This window comes from Melanotaenia boesemani, chromosome 22 (genome assembly GCF_017639745.1).
Source record: "Melanotaenia boesemani isolate fMelBoe1 chromosome 22, fMelBoe1.pri, whole genome shotgun sequence".
Taxonomy (NCBI): Eukaryota; Metazoa; Chordata; class Actinopteri; order Atheriniformes; family Melanotaeniidae; genus Melanotaenia; species Melanotaenia boesemani.
Window position 1 is genome coordinate 17152469 of NC_055703.1, and position 15723 is coordinate 17168191.

The 15723-nt window shown below is 38.4% G+C and overlaps 1 protein-coding gene across 2 annotated transcripts in view; it reads right to left on the reverse strand.

Annotated features, from left to right (window-relative positions):
- Positions 1 to 15723, reverse strand: part of LOC121633950 (pleckstrin homology domain-containing family G member 1) — a 57472-nt gene that overhangs the window by 41169 nt on the left and 580 nt on the right. The gene's annotated exons all lie outside the window — the stretch shown is intronic.

Consider the following 15723-nt stretch of genomic DNA (forward strand, 5'->3'; position numbering starts at 1 on the left):
ACCTCCAAGAGAAGAAACTCTGAACCTCCAGAGTCAATAATAAAGGAAAACAAATTTACAGCAGCTTTTTTGTTTGTTTTTAAGTGCTTAAGAGTGAGCATGAAACTTGGAGACAGAGAGGATTAGTATAATTAGACATCAAAAGTTATCTGATTTCTTTGCATTATCCTGTCTCAATGAAAGCAAATATGAGTCCCTGCATTTAAACACCATACTGTGTGATTTTGATTCCTTAACAAAATGCAGTGGCTGTAAAGGTTATTTGTATCTAAAACTCATAAAATGTATTTAAGCCCTGGTAAATTACCACTGGGTTACCCATCTCCTTGCACAGATATGTCATGCTCATAAGGAAGTACACATAAGTGATGTTAAGTTTAGGTATTTGCATTGTTGGATTGGCTTAGTCTTGCTCCAATTTGTTGATTGGACTCATAAAAAACTGTGGTCAAGTTAACGGCTGACAGAGTGAAATATAAGGTCACGTGTTACTGTAAAAATATCTAGACAGCAAAGCTACAACTACTGTGCGCCACACAGTCCAACTTAATAAGATCTTTATGAGGCTGTAAAGCTAGAAGTTTCTACTTACCCTTACTGTAAGTACAGATGTAAGTGACATGTCTAAACTACAGCCAGATGTGGCCAAAAGGAAGATGGGCCTCCTAAACACCAAAGCACCCTCAAATGTCCTGACACAGCACTTTCTACACCCTAAAGAAATAAGGAGGAGAGAAAATGTGCAAAACAGCTACAGTTTATGACTTATGTCGAGGTAAACAGATGTGAAGGTTTGGAGCAATTTAACTCTAAATGGGACAAGCTTGGAATATTGTATTTGACATTATACATTTAAACAGCAGAATATGCACGACTGTACAAACTGAAAAATATGTCCTGGATTTTACACAACGTGAACACTCGTAATACCTTAATTTACCAAGTCGCTCTCAGATCTTCTGTCAAACTGAGGCAAGAAAGATGATTGAAAGTGTGATGGATGTTTTGATCTGGATGTTGGAGGAATTTTAAGGACATCAAGTTGTATAATACAATGTGGGGAAAGGAAGATGTTATCACTGCATCAAAATAGTTTAAACTGACATGAATAAGTATTCACAATGAGCTGATATATTTGTGCTACATTAAATAAAGTAAAACTAATCCGAATCAATACTTAACACATGGATAAACAAACAGAAAAAAGAACCCAGACTAAAGAATTGACATTTCATTCTACTTTATCTCAGTTCTACAGTGTAACTCTACCTTTAATTATCTGCAACCCTCTTTCTGTTGTTATCTGCCTTTAGGTCCACTGCAATGTTAGCCCCCTGTATTATGTTTCAGGGAAGTGTGCTGCTAATATAGGCCATCAGTGACTTCAATGACAACACTACACCGCCCAAGCATAGGCCAGGGCCCAACCTGCAACACACACACACCCAAACACACACACATACTTATATATACGGACACACATGTCCCAGTGGAGCTGTAACAGAACTCAGGATCTAGGACATCTGAGATAGATGTAAAAAGAGAGACATAAGAAGATGGTATGAAGCTGAAACTATTAGAAGAAATCATTTTACAGTCATTTCAGTCATTTAATCTGCAGCACTTTACGTTACTGAACATACACTAACACAATGCAAAACATTTACTGTAAACATACACTGCACGCTGCATAGTACCATAAAAAGAAATACAAATTACTTTCACTATAAATCAGTCTGCTTAATATTTTTAGATTACACATTAATCATTTAAATTAACGTGTAAGCTTAATGACTAATGAAAAACAAGATTTTCTCCCAGGAGACTAAGCTGACAACAGCAAAGAATAATGGAGCAGAATATTTTAGGAGCAAATATAAAAAAAAAAATAAAATATTAACATCCCAAAATCCAAAGTACTTCCATCTGTACGTCCATAAAGAGAGAATTAGATCTTTTCTGACACCAATGGATGTTTACTTTTCTGTCATTTGCTTAACATCTTCTTATCACGATATATAAGTAACCGGTTGATTATCAGTCATTCCCAAAACAATAAGTCTTTGTAAATATTAAATGCATGAACATATATACATATAAGGTGGTGCAAATAGGGGGAAAAGTCTAAAACAGTGGTGGAGTATGCTGTGCTGACAGGATGCAAAAATAAGACTTTCACCCAGGAGACTGTGGTTTGTGTCCTGGTTTGGATAATTATATGTTCCTGTTTTCAGTAATTTTATTGCTTTATTTAACACATCTGTCTGATTTGGGTTAATTAGTTTTTGATTAACAATGGTTATGAGCCTTAAAATGAATAAAACATCACTAACGTTTTGGTGGTTAAGTTTACCGTTGTAATTGGTACATGCATCCAATGTACGAGCATTTATTCTATAAAACGTTGAGTCAGTACATCACACATCACTATGTTTCATTGTAAAGGCACAGACGTTCAAACTGTAGACAAAAAGAGGCTCAAAACTGACTTTTTGCCCATATATGACCCATATCTAAATCCAACCTAGGCCCCTTTCATATGTGGTACGAAATCAGACACATATCCAACATTTTTCAAAGCAACCCCAGTCTTAACGGTCATGTTGCATTTCATCCAACTTTTACATCACTGAAGTGAGATAGACATCACAATTCCATGCCAGAGGAGGCAGGATACGGGAAGATTGAATCTAAACAATGAAAATAACATTATAATATCAGTATTCCTTCAGCTCGGATTGCACAACAACTTTGAAACTGATACACACACTGATAAATGTAGCATTGAATTGAGCATCAAATGGTAAATGGTCTTTATTTACATAGCACTTTTATCTAAAGCACTTTACATATACGTCACATTCACCCATTTACACACTAATGGGAGAAGCTGTCATGCAAGGCGCTCAACCACGACCCATCAGGGGCAATTAGGAGTTTGGTGTCCTACTCAGGGATACCTCGACATGAGATCTCCTGCCGGGTTCAAACCGGCAACCCTTGGGCTACAGGACGACCACTCTACACACTGAGCCATTGATGCCTCCCATGACCATAACCTTACTCATCAGTGTATTCTTCATGACTTGGTGGATTAGACCTCACCAGCTGCACACACACAAAAAACAAAGAAAAGGTTACACTCTCCACTTTCAAAAGGGTTTCCCTTTAAATGTGTCTTTACAGTTTTAAATGTTTATACCATAGTTTAGTTAAAACAGCATTTTTGCATCTTGGACATGGTGTAATCTGCAGAAAGAATGGCTGAAGGTAACGAGGTGCAACAGCAATAAACATTAGGCTACAAAAAAAATGTCTGCATATAAACTTCTTAGACTGACCTGCTGAAGAGAATAAATAAGCTGTAAATTAGAAGATGAGTTTCATTTCATGTACCTTGGTTGGTTAACTAAAAACACTAAACCTAGTAAAACTGCTGATTAAGGTACAGCAATACATAAAGATGTGAGTAAAAGTGACTGAGCAAGACAGCAATAGATGAGCAAACATGTAGATGTGAGATGAGCCACAGCATGACACTGGTCTATATGTGGCCTGGATACAAGAGAGCCAAGGAGAAAGCTGGATGGAGGTGGGAGGAGGCTCCTTTATTTTTAGCATCCCTCCCCAAGCACACTTATGTGATTTAGACAGGCTTTGAACGGAGCTTCACAGCTCATTAAGAGTTATGTGTATAGTAGGTGTCTATAAAAGACAAAATTGGTGATTGACAGCGGTGAAAAATCCAAGAGCCTATAAGCACCAAAATTCTGAAAAGCAGACGAGAAGAACGGGATCAAATATTGGAGTGCCAGGAATGTACAGCTGTTTGATAGTTTAGCAAACAGCACCTGTGGAGAGCTCCATAGAGTAACTTCCTGAAGTACAATTAATTCACATCAAACAGGATCACTCTCACACACAGTCAAACATACACACCCTCATGAACTCCAGACGTAAGAGGCTATTTATACACCACTTCCTTTTATTTACCCAGCTCATTGTTCAGACCACATCTGCTGAGGGCCAAGGGCACAATGGCTGGTCCACATATGTAGCTGACTGACCACACACACACAGTGCAAATAGTATTAGGCGGCAACCAGACATAAGGCAGCATTCAGAATTATCCCCTGCTTTTGTTCTGCATCTGAGTGACAAAATCCACAAACTGATGCCACCTGTTGCACAGACTGACATTCTTGCGCTCTCATTTCATGCACACAGAGCCTCACAAACAAGCTTTCACTAATTCACATATCCAACCGTCCAGGAATACACAAACATCTGCACACCAACAAGCACAGAGCTCCACCAGCACAGTCAGACATTTAGAGAAGTGGTGGAGACGACAGCTCATTAAAGACTCTGTCTGTTTCATGTCAGATTCAATACAACAGGAAGTCAGTCAGAGCTTTAAAGAACCCACCGGACAGTTCATAACCTTCAATGCCAGGGGACTGTCAGCTCATAACAGCTGCTCAAGATTCAAGCAGCAAACCACACACACACACACACACACCTAAACATAAACAGTAAGTCTGATACAGATATTCAGACTTCTAAATGAAATACAAATTAATCCTTTTCTTCAGTCACAGTTTCAAGCAAAAAATAAACACTTGGTGAGAGAAGATGTGGCAGCAGTGCCTCAACTCTGCTTGCAAATTATCGGACAAGCTTGGCACAACTTTCCAGTGAAGTTTCTGCCATTCTTGTTCAAATAAATGTTTAAGCTCCATCCGGGTGATGCTCCTCTAACTTCAGGTCAAGACTGACTGGGTCACTTTACGTTTTTATAGTGCTTTCACAAAGAAACTCCTCTGTTTTCCTGATGGTTCGCTTCAGGTCACCGCTTTGAGTTTATACCTTCACCAGCTGCTGTGTTGCTTTTTTTGGATTAATCTTTTCTTTTACCCCTTGGGTGTCTCTGAGTCTAATTGCAGAGGAAACATTCTCACAAACTGATGCAAAACTCACCATGTTTGGTTGTAGGGATATTATTAACAAAGCTCGTGACTTTTTTTTTTCACATGGACATTTAAATCAACTGTGAGATCACCAAAGAGAAGTGGGTGCCTTAATTAATTCCAGTCAATAATGGTTTATTGGACAATAAACTGCTTATTTCTGTCTATTACTTTTAACGAATTATAAAAAAGTTACTATAAAGAATAAATTCATAATAATGCTTGATAATAAGCTGCGAGAAGCCAAGTCTGAACTAAAAAGCTTTACAAACCATTTATTGGCACTGTACTGCATGTATGTGCTAACAGCGAAAATTTCTGATTCCTGTAATTCTAAAGTCTTTGCAAACACTTCCATTTCCTTTGGGTATAGGAGCAGCCCAAAATGGCCTCTACAGCGTAAACAGCTCAGATCATTATCCTCCCAACTCAGCAGGCAACAGAAATAAAGAGGTGGGACAACCCAAGGGTTCAGAAAACCAGTGTGGTGTAATTTTCAAACCACTGACCAACCATCCCGCCACAGAAAATCAGATCCAGGTACATGGAAATATATAAAAGCTTAGAATATGCTGTATTTCACACCTTCTATGATCTTGATTAGTTAAGTAGCAAATTTAACTCAGCTTAGACTTTTTATAAAGTACCTTTAGCGCAATAAAATAATAGAAATTAAATTAAAGCTCTTATAATCAAATGACTAATGTGAGGGCGAGACTTCTTGAAAATAATATTTTATATAGGAAATAATAAACATGATGTAAAAGAACATCATAAATAGTATAACCTTAATAAACACATGGGCAGAAATTCAGCCTGAGGCTCTTTTTTTCTGACAGTATTCACGCTGAGAGGTGGTAGGATAAACACACATTCTCTGTGTTTTCATGAGGGTGGTGTACTTTTTGGCTGGCACAGCAGGAATAGACTGCTCCTGATTTTATTCTCCCTCCACATCTCCCTCTGTACAGGAAACAGTCGTTTGTCAACACCACAAATACGCTTTGTTTGTTTCCTGTCCTTGACTGGGGATTTTTTAGTCCATTTGGAGGCAACAGAAAACATATTGGAATCCAGAATGGAATATTTACGGGTAATGTGAAACACACCTACACATCTGCATAGACTGAGTTTAAGCTCAGGAGGCAATATTTCCATTCATGCCAGAATAAATCAGGGTTGGACAGTAAAACATAAGTGAGGAAAAAAAAAAAAACTGCTCTAAAACAAGCACAGGACTGCGAAAACTTCCACACTTAAAACAGGTGTTAAAAAGTGGTGAAAGCCAAAACCAACAGCTTAAAAACATAATGAAGCTCATTAAGAAACCGAATGTCCAACAGGCTCCACTAATCCTCTTCTTATCTGGGCGCCTTTGCTGCTACACCCTGGTGTTCAGAGTAAGCCGGACCCCTGCCCCTCTCCAGATATACTCTCGGAGAAAGTACGGGGGGGTTCCCTGCCAAACGCTGTGCTACAATAAAACAAAGCCATCATACTGGGCCTGCAGGGGGAGGTGGGTGAGCATGCACGGGCCAGGGTGGGGAGGGGGGAAGGCGGTAAGTGAGAGGAACAGCTGCTGAGTGGGAGAGTTGGATGAACCAGGACCACAGGAGAAAAAGAAAGCTGGAGGAAGGGTGGTAGGGTTGAGGGTGGTGGGTCTTTCTATTCTCTCTTAGTGAAATAAATTACTTTTATGCTTGCAGCCCGTTCTGGCTAGCAGTGCGAGCTCCCACCCAAACTGCCTCTGGTCTCTTTCGACACACAAACAGACGAGTACACAAAGACACGGTTAATAGCTACACTGTTCGCTACTAAATATTCAGTCAGTATGCAAAGTCCAGGATTGCCAGCTTACTGTAATATGTGCACACAAACAGCATCATAATGAGAAACAGTTTAAATTTCTACTTTACAGATCATTTTACAGAAGTGTGCATGAGTCTGTGCGGAATTCTCATTACAGTCAGCTTGCGACTCGGTGGCTGAACTTGCTTCATTTGACACATCTGCTAAATAGAGGGATGGAGATGACAACTACAAGCTGCTGTTACCTGAAGAGCTGGAGGCAGACCAGATGTGTATAAATACAGTTCTACAGGCAAAGTTTTAACCTTTAAACTTGTGTTCAACCAAAAGTTTAATGTCAAGAACTCATTATCAAAATGTAACTGACTGGGATTTTAAACAACTTTTGAACAACTTGTAGACCAAAACAGCTGAAGTTGTTGGTTGGGCAGCTTAACAAAATCATCCAAACTCCAGAAATTTCAGCCATTTAACATATTTATTGGTTCAATAATACTTGATATAAAAGCAACAATTATCTGTTTTTTGTCCATATTGGAAAAATAAAAAATAAAAATTATGCAGAACACACATATGGGGGTGGGGTGGGGAGGAGTAGAGGTTTGTAGGAATTCTCAGTTCCTTCATGCCAGTGACTATGAACCATAATTATTATCTTGATGTATTCAGCCATGAGTATAATGTGCTAGATCAGATCTAGCAAGCAAAAATCAAAGTCACACATGATCACATGCCAAACTGCTCCTGTACACATTCTATTTATTTTTATTTGTAAACCATAAGTAATACTTAAGTCTAATTTTAGGATAAACGTTTAAAAAAAAGCAACCAAGTTTAAAATCCTGGTGTGTTCATTCACTTCGCTATCTATTCATGAAAATAGATCAAACTTGGCATTATATCCTTTACAACAGCAGACATACGTCAGTGCTGAAGGTCAATTTTCAGGAGATTACCTCATGAATTTACAGCACTGTTATTATTGTTTTATTGCTCTTTATATTAACAAGTGATGGCGTGTTGTTTACCTAACAGCCTGTGGTTGGTTACTGGACTGTTGCTGAGAAACAAACCAAAAAAGGTAGAATACAAATATGTGGACAAGGTGCACTTAGCACACCCTTCCTGACACAGAGGTCACACACTTGATGTGTGTCCTCCATGACACTCAAATACAGCCTCTTGCCTGACCCAGGATAGTGGGAAAAACACAAATCAGCAGATAAATACAGAAAGATTTGGACAGGAATGCTCTTACTCTACTTAACCCTCCTTCTCTTGCCCTCTGCCTCATTTGCTTGGCAACACTTTTCACATGTACACTAAAATGAATGGCTTCCAGAAATAGTGCAGGGTATGTGGAGGGACTGCAGACATAACAAAATCAGAGAGGAAAGAAGCCAGTCATATAGACTGGGCCTTGGGGAGTACACTGGTTAGGCGGTAGGGAGGCACTGAGGCTAACAATGCCACACATTCACATTCTGGTTGAAGCTTAAGGTTTCTGGTGGCCTTATTATTTTGCAGATGCAAGTTGAGCACACTGAGAGAATCTAAATCTGGCAATTAAAACCACACACACACATATAAAAGTTACTGTGAAAACAAAAAAGTCTCACTATTAGGCTAAAGCCAGATAGTTGAAACTGTAAATGAATAACACCATGAGGAACTCCATAAACAACAGATGGAGAAATGAGGTGTTCAGATTTATACCAGCTTGGCAACTTAAAACTCATCTGGTGTAGAATAACTTAGTAGCCAGTGCTGCATGGTCATACAAGCACTTCACATTATTGCACAAATAAGAGCCTAAATGACATAGTACATTTCTAAAAGTCATTATATTTTTAGTAAACTGATCTGTAAAATGGATTATACACAGTGCCTGTCATTTCTTTGCAAGTACTTCTAATCCGAGATATAGAAAAAGTATGGGTTATGTGTTGCATTCCATAGGGAAATGCAATGTGGCATATTATGCATTACAAGTAAACTTCCCTTTGGTTGGGTTAGTCACAAGTCAGTTCAATAAAGGTTAATTTTCCCTAACACCCACCCTTGTCACTTGCATAGTTTTATCTTTAGTCTTTAATTTTTTATATTTACACTTGATGACATCAAGGTAGAAGTGACTGGCTTGCCCTCTGTGCAGGTCAATTAGAGGAATGGACAAATGATGAAATGTTGATGTAATGACAGTAGTAGCAGATGTATCTATAAAATAATAATAAAGAAGCCAGGGGATTTATATGAAACCAAAGCTAGGGTTCAAATATGGATGTATTGTTATCTTGAGCTTGAGCATAAGCTCATGTAAGCCCTTAAAACTGCACACCAGTCAGATGCGGTCAATCTTCATAACCTCCTTTTCTTCACCTATACAGCTGAAAGGCAACGTTTCTGTGTTTATAAAAAAAAAACAGACTAAAGGAACTTATTTTAGTCTCCCACTCCAGAGTCCATAGAACTGACAAACTTAGCCAGGAATCTGCCTGACCGCCATAAAAATGTCTCTGGCTGTCAAGGGACAGTTTTTTTGGTATGGGGAGCTTGTGACCCAGTACCCATCTGGGCATTCCCCCTCTTCTCCTTCTCTTTCAGCAGGCAACATCCAATGGATCATGCAGAAATATCTGACATATGATGCAGAATGAAACCAAAAGCCCTCGAGAGTCTGTTTGCTATATGTGGAGCATGGGAACTTTGTTGTGCTCTACAAAATGTAAAAAACTGATTTGGCATTGCAGTTGGGTAAATTTAATCAGAAATGTTTGTCATGAAACAAGTCAGGGAGAAACCTGAAGCTCTAGTGTGGTACAGAAACTGGCCTTCCAACACACATAAAATTCACTAGAAGTGGTCTCTACATCTCTGTCCATATAAGCTTTGTTTTAAAAAAAATATTGTATTGTGTAGATTAAGAAACTTTCAACTTTTTCCAAAAATATATTTGTGACACAAACCAATGAGGAATATCACAAATAACAGTAACATTATTTTGCACATTAATAAATCCACAGCAAATAGTTTACGTGCGAACTTGTCTTCCTACAGGTGCTCCCGATGATTGTCTGCTCTGCTTTCTTACAGAGGTTTTAGGATGTTTTCAGCTAGTTAACCAGTTTTTTTGTTTGAATTATACAGTTGTCCTTATTGTTTTCTCTCATTGTATCTTTGTCTTCTTTGTCCTCTTTTCACTCCCTCTATTTCTTCTCTGTTCATTTTCCCCAATACTTACATTGTAAGTATAAAAATATAAGTTATGGGTGTTTCTCTTTTTTTTCCCCCAGATAATGTTCATATCATAGACTGTATCTCGCCTTATGTAAACAGGATTACCCAAATGGATGACAATGCTGTAATTATCCAGATTTTATTGGTGGATAAACTGAACCTTGAACCAGCAACAGGGTGAAGTTAGCACACATAACTCCAGGTTAACAGCCAAAGTCCCCCTTAACAGACACTGATGTTGTCTTATCATACAGAATGACTTCCCTACACACTGAGTACAGGCTGCTGAGTGGAGGCACACTTAGCAAAAGAAACACAAGACAACACATTCAGAGACTGATAATGTTTATAGACCCTTAGCAGCAATGATAGAGTCTACAGTCAATAAATGAGTTTATCAATAGATTTATTTTTCCTTATATAGACACCATTAGTAGGATTCTTCTTGTAAAATCTAGAATAAGCATTCTGCATTCAAAGCAGAAGTATTTTAATCTCACCCTGCCACTGACCTCTGACCTTTTAGCCTCAGTTTATTTAGCTACAACCTGTAGCAAACAGTGGGCTGGGTCAGTAGTGAAGCCTCTGCAATGTCATTACAAATTAACTGTGGCTACAGATGAGTTTGTAGTACTGTTTACTGTACTTACTTAAAATATTATGATAGAATTGCTAACCAAGTGGCTTAGTGCCCAATGTTAAGCAAATTAACTATGAGACAGACTAAATTTAAGGTCCAAAACATTTAATATTTAGCAGTGAGATTAACCTGAGTGTGATAATATGGCAAATAAACTGCATGCTGGAGGGTTTATCATGTTATTAGCATGAAAGCCTTATGAATGTGCCTATATAGTGCTTATTATTTTATACAATATAAGAAAGTTGTTAAAATAAACACAATTAAAAAAATCAGCACTGTTTTAATGTCTAAAAAGTTTAAAAATAATTTACGTTTTCATTAGGAATTTTCTGATTGCCTTTTCTTGTTTGTTAACTAGAAGGTGCTTATATTTTAAGTTCAAAATGTGCAGCTAAGAATGAGACTGTATTTAATGTGGGCGATACTAAGTCATCAACTCAACTTGTGGACATATCGGAAAGAACTGAATTAATTAATGATTGCACAACGCAAAATGTCAGCACAAATCACAGAGGTGACGATGACAAACAATGTTCTAGTGGAAGGTTCATTTAAAAAAACCACAAGTATTAATGGACACCATGAATGATTAGAAAAAATCTGAGTGTGATTCAGACAATAGATAAAACAAAAATAATAGAGGACCAAAATGACAGGCTGGCATTGCCATCTTTTAATTCATCTGGCATGAAATCATAATTCAAGAAAAGCCACACAAAGGAAAGATATTTACTCAGCCATGTATGTGTAGTAAGCAAGATCTGCAACTCCACTACATTACTAAATATCTCTCCAGCTCTAGTTCAACAATGTTAATAAAACTATCCTGAAGCAACATATTAAAGTCTTTAAAATTCATACACTATGTTAGACAGTGGGCCAGACTCTCTCTCTCAGTCTCAAAGCGCGTAATTATGTTTTCACAACTGATCTCTAAAGCAAAGACTCAAGTACACACATGCACTGACTAGGCTGTGTGTGTCCATTAGTTAAAATAAACCAACACATGCTTCCCTTAAAATCTGAACCAGATACATTAAGTGTGTATGGGTGGTGTGTATGGGTGTACCGGGTTTATTTTCAAAGTTCAAATCTAGTCTCTCACATCATCTATATATCAGACACACACATAATGTAATCTTACAAACAGGCCAGCTCAGACAAAAACACTGGGGTGATTTATATCATGGCTTTAAGGAAAATTAAAATGAATATAAATGTTATATGCAACATCACATTAACTTATTTAGATGTGGACTGATTTACGAGCGGCTGATCTGGTGTGGATTCAACTTAAGAAGTATTTCCCTCTTGTATGTGTTGTTACTTGAAGTCAGTTAAACTATAAAAATTACTAATGGTGCGTTAAAGCATGCTACAGGATGCAAAGCAAGAATCATTTTAAAAGAGAATAACCCAAACAGGATGAGAACTGTGGGAGAACTAAAAATTGGGTTGAATTAATAGAATGGGAAGTCTAATAACTGAGTTCCTGTTTGTGTGCACATTCAACTTCTACCTGCTATAGATTGGGTCAAGGTTTTCTTTTTGGGTTATCCGTCTGTATTTAGCTCTTTGGTAAGAAAGCTGGATCATTTTTATATCTAGAACAAGTCTTGACTTAGAACAGTCTCTTGTTTTTTACACTTCAAGAATCTTTCATACTCTTTATCTCAAGTGTGCAGGGAACCTTTTTCCCCTCCAGGTGTTGCATGTAAGCACCTGGTCATTTAGTCACTGCCAGAGAGCATTACTATAAACATTTTCCTTTTCTATTCTACCAATAGAAAAGGCAGCAATCTGGCTCTAAATAGACAGACAATCAAGCCATCCAAACCTACAGATAAATAAGATAAAAGATTAAAATGTGTTTGTTCAGGAGCTTGTCCTGCAGTAATACAACAATCCAAAAATATCCAAGCTCAGCACAAAGCAGGTCCCTGCATGTCCGACTGCTGCTCCAGTCTGGGCCATGGAAACATGGGCTGGATGTGAAGATACAAGAGCAAGCACAAACATGCATGCGTGCACATACACACCTGAACCCAACAGGAAACACATGGTGATATCCATCAGCCTTTTGTGCTACGATATGCACGCACAAAGACACTTACAAAGATAGACAATTTGGAAATTATAACAGGAAGCAGCAGTTCGAGCAGGACAAGCTCATCCGCTAGCAGGCAACAGGACGGCACTTTTAAAAAACTAACCAAGTTTGACCACAATGCATGTGTGCAGCTAAAACCTTTTTAACTTTGTGTTACAGGACAACGATTTGAACCAGCATGATGCTAAAACATCGTGTGACCTTTGCTACACACTGACATTTCTATCCGAGTCAGCACACTGTGCGACTGCCACCCAGCTTTGCATGTGAAAGGGCATGCTTTGCATGTCGGTCCAGACCAGCAGCATTGTTTGCATCTTCACTCACGGCAGGTAAAGAGAAAATTACAGGTATTATGTTCTCTCAAAGAGACAGTGCTACCCATCATTAAACACCTTTGGATGAAAAGCACTTAAAAAGAAAGGTGGTGCTAAAACTTCACACATACTTTTCTAGAGGCCGATAAAATTTCCCGTCAAGTCTTAGCACAATGAGACAGTTTTATGCAGGAGTGTGAGACGTGAGACATGTTTGTATCGATAAAGAAGCTAAATTTAAAGCTGCTTGTTAGCACAGCTTACTTCCCTTTCCTGTCTGACAAGAAAGGAAGGTCACTCAGCTGTGCAGCTGAAGCCCCTGCTGTCTGATAGTGACAAATGTAAGTGGTGATGAAAGCTGCAAGCCTCACGGGATTCCTTCGTTTCTTGCCAGGATTTAGATCTTTATACAATTTATACCTTTAACACTCCCACGGCACTCAACAAATCTTCAAGCTGGTACTATCTTTGCACCGAAACATAAAAACTTAACTTTTCAAAGTGTTGAGTGACTGAGATTTATCTGTCCCATCATCTTTTCTCTTCCCATCCTCCTATGCTTCTCTCCCGTCTCGTCGATTCTTTCACGCTTCAGCTCCTGCATCTGACCTCCCAGCATGGAAGGCTGCCAGTAGCAGGTGAAAGATCATGACCCCCCTACAACACAAAAAACATGTACCATTCTCCTCGGCTCAGGCTTAAAGCAGAGATTAAAAAAAAAAAAAAAAAGCAACTCTCAAGACTTAAAACTAAGCAGAAAATATTTTAAAATGCCGGCAAAGATGCCTCAGGTTGAAAGAGAGTCTCAGCAGGTCTTATATGGAATAAAAACAGTCTACATTTCCTAAATGATGCATTTATAATCTTTTAAATCAACTTTAGTTGAACTACTGTAACTGCTCTTCTCATCCAAAGCACTCACATATGTGCCAAGCCTCCTATGGAAGCACAGTTGGGTCTCTTCCGCCTGCAGTGCGTTTGAACTCCACATGCTATCCGGAACTCCTTCAGGCAGAACAGAGATAAAAGTGTTGGTGGACATCAGGAAAGCAGGTATATTATCATTACACACATGCAACCATCCTTCCTACAAACGATTACCAGAAAGCAGACTGTTACCATTCATTTACACACCCCCAATATAAATATGGCAGGTTGTGATTAAAGAATCTTCAGGAGAAAGAAACCTGATATGGAGAGGAACAAAATGCATCCTGTGGAGCCTCTCAGTCTGAAAGTTGTCCAGCAAAAACATCGATCAGCACACACAGAGAGGAGGCTACTTGACAGGTTCAGCTCATCGTAAATTTGACCATCATAAATTTGGTTTTGTTCGTGTGTGACAAAGGTGACTACAGTCTATCTACCAAATGCTGTTTGAGGCACACTCTCTTGTATTTCTATACTTACATAGAGTTAACAGAGCAGAGCAACCTATTTACACACTGATATCAAGGTTTAAAATGAAACTATGGAAAGCAAAATGCATTTATGAAAGAGGAGATGAGGTTCCTTCAGGTGTTTTGGTTTATCTTCATTAAGCTAATGAAATTGTGATCGTAAATTCACTGAGATGCGTCTTCTGTGTGTAAAACAAATGAATAGAAACCTATTCAGCAGATGTTATGATTTGATACTTTAATATTTATTTTCCATACCTACTGTATTGTACTATGCTTTTAAAAAGCCCCTACAGCCACATGCTATTTAATTTCCGGACCACAATGTCATCAAAAACCAAGCGGAAGACAGTAAATCACCAGAACCAAACTACTGACAGGGCATGAGAGGAGTGGGTCTGTCCTGGGTGTAACATTACAAAGCAGCACTCAGAAGGGTGAAGGTAGTAAGGTCATCAAATCTCATGTTACATTCTCACGGGATTCAGAATAGAACAGCACCTGCCATCACTTTCTGTGAATATGATGAACATATGCAGCTCAGTTTAATATTTAAGCATGACTCAATTACTTCTTCAAGTCTATGTTAACTGCACAACACACATTCTCCCATGTAAATCGATGGCTTCAGCATCAGAGGAGCTGGAAACTGGATGATGTGCAACTTCATTTTGCCCATTGGTCAGATGTTTTAAAAGATAATCCTGAGTAGTATCTTATATTGCACTGATAGGTTAAATGTGCCTTAAATGAAGATCCGATTTCCGGGGGGGTACCCAAGCATTAAAAAACAAAACAGTCTTTGTATAGATTGAGCAATCAATCTATACAAAGAAAAAGAAAATGTAAATTTACAGCGTTGATCAGACTTATCACTTTCTTGATTCTACATTGGTTTCCTGATAACTGTGTTCAACACTGCTGCCAGTCTTCTCATCCAGTTCTCAGCGAATATCCACCCACCCTTTAATTTAGTATCTAACGGCAGCAGCATGGCAAGAGGGCCTTGTCAATCACAGATGCACAATTTTACATGAGACTTTAGGTGACATTCAGCAGTAATCACCACGAGGAAGTTATTCAGTGTGAAAGTCACAGATGAAGCCAAAAACACTCCAGTTCTACTTCCATCACCCATCTGCTGTTATCTCATAATTAGGATTTAGACCATCCAGTATTTTTTTAAGATAATTGTCTGAACTGACACTATATAATACTTTATACTCCTGTGCCAGAG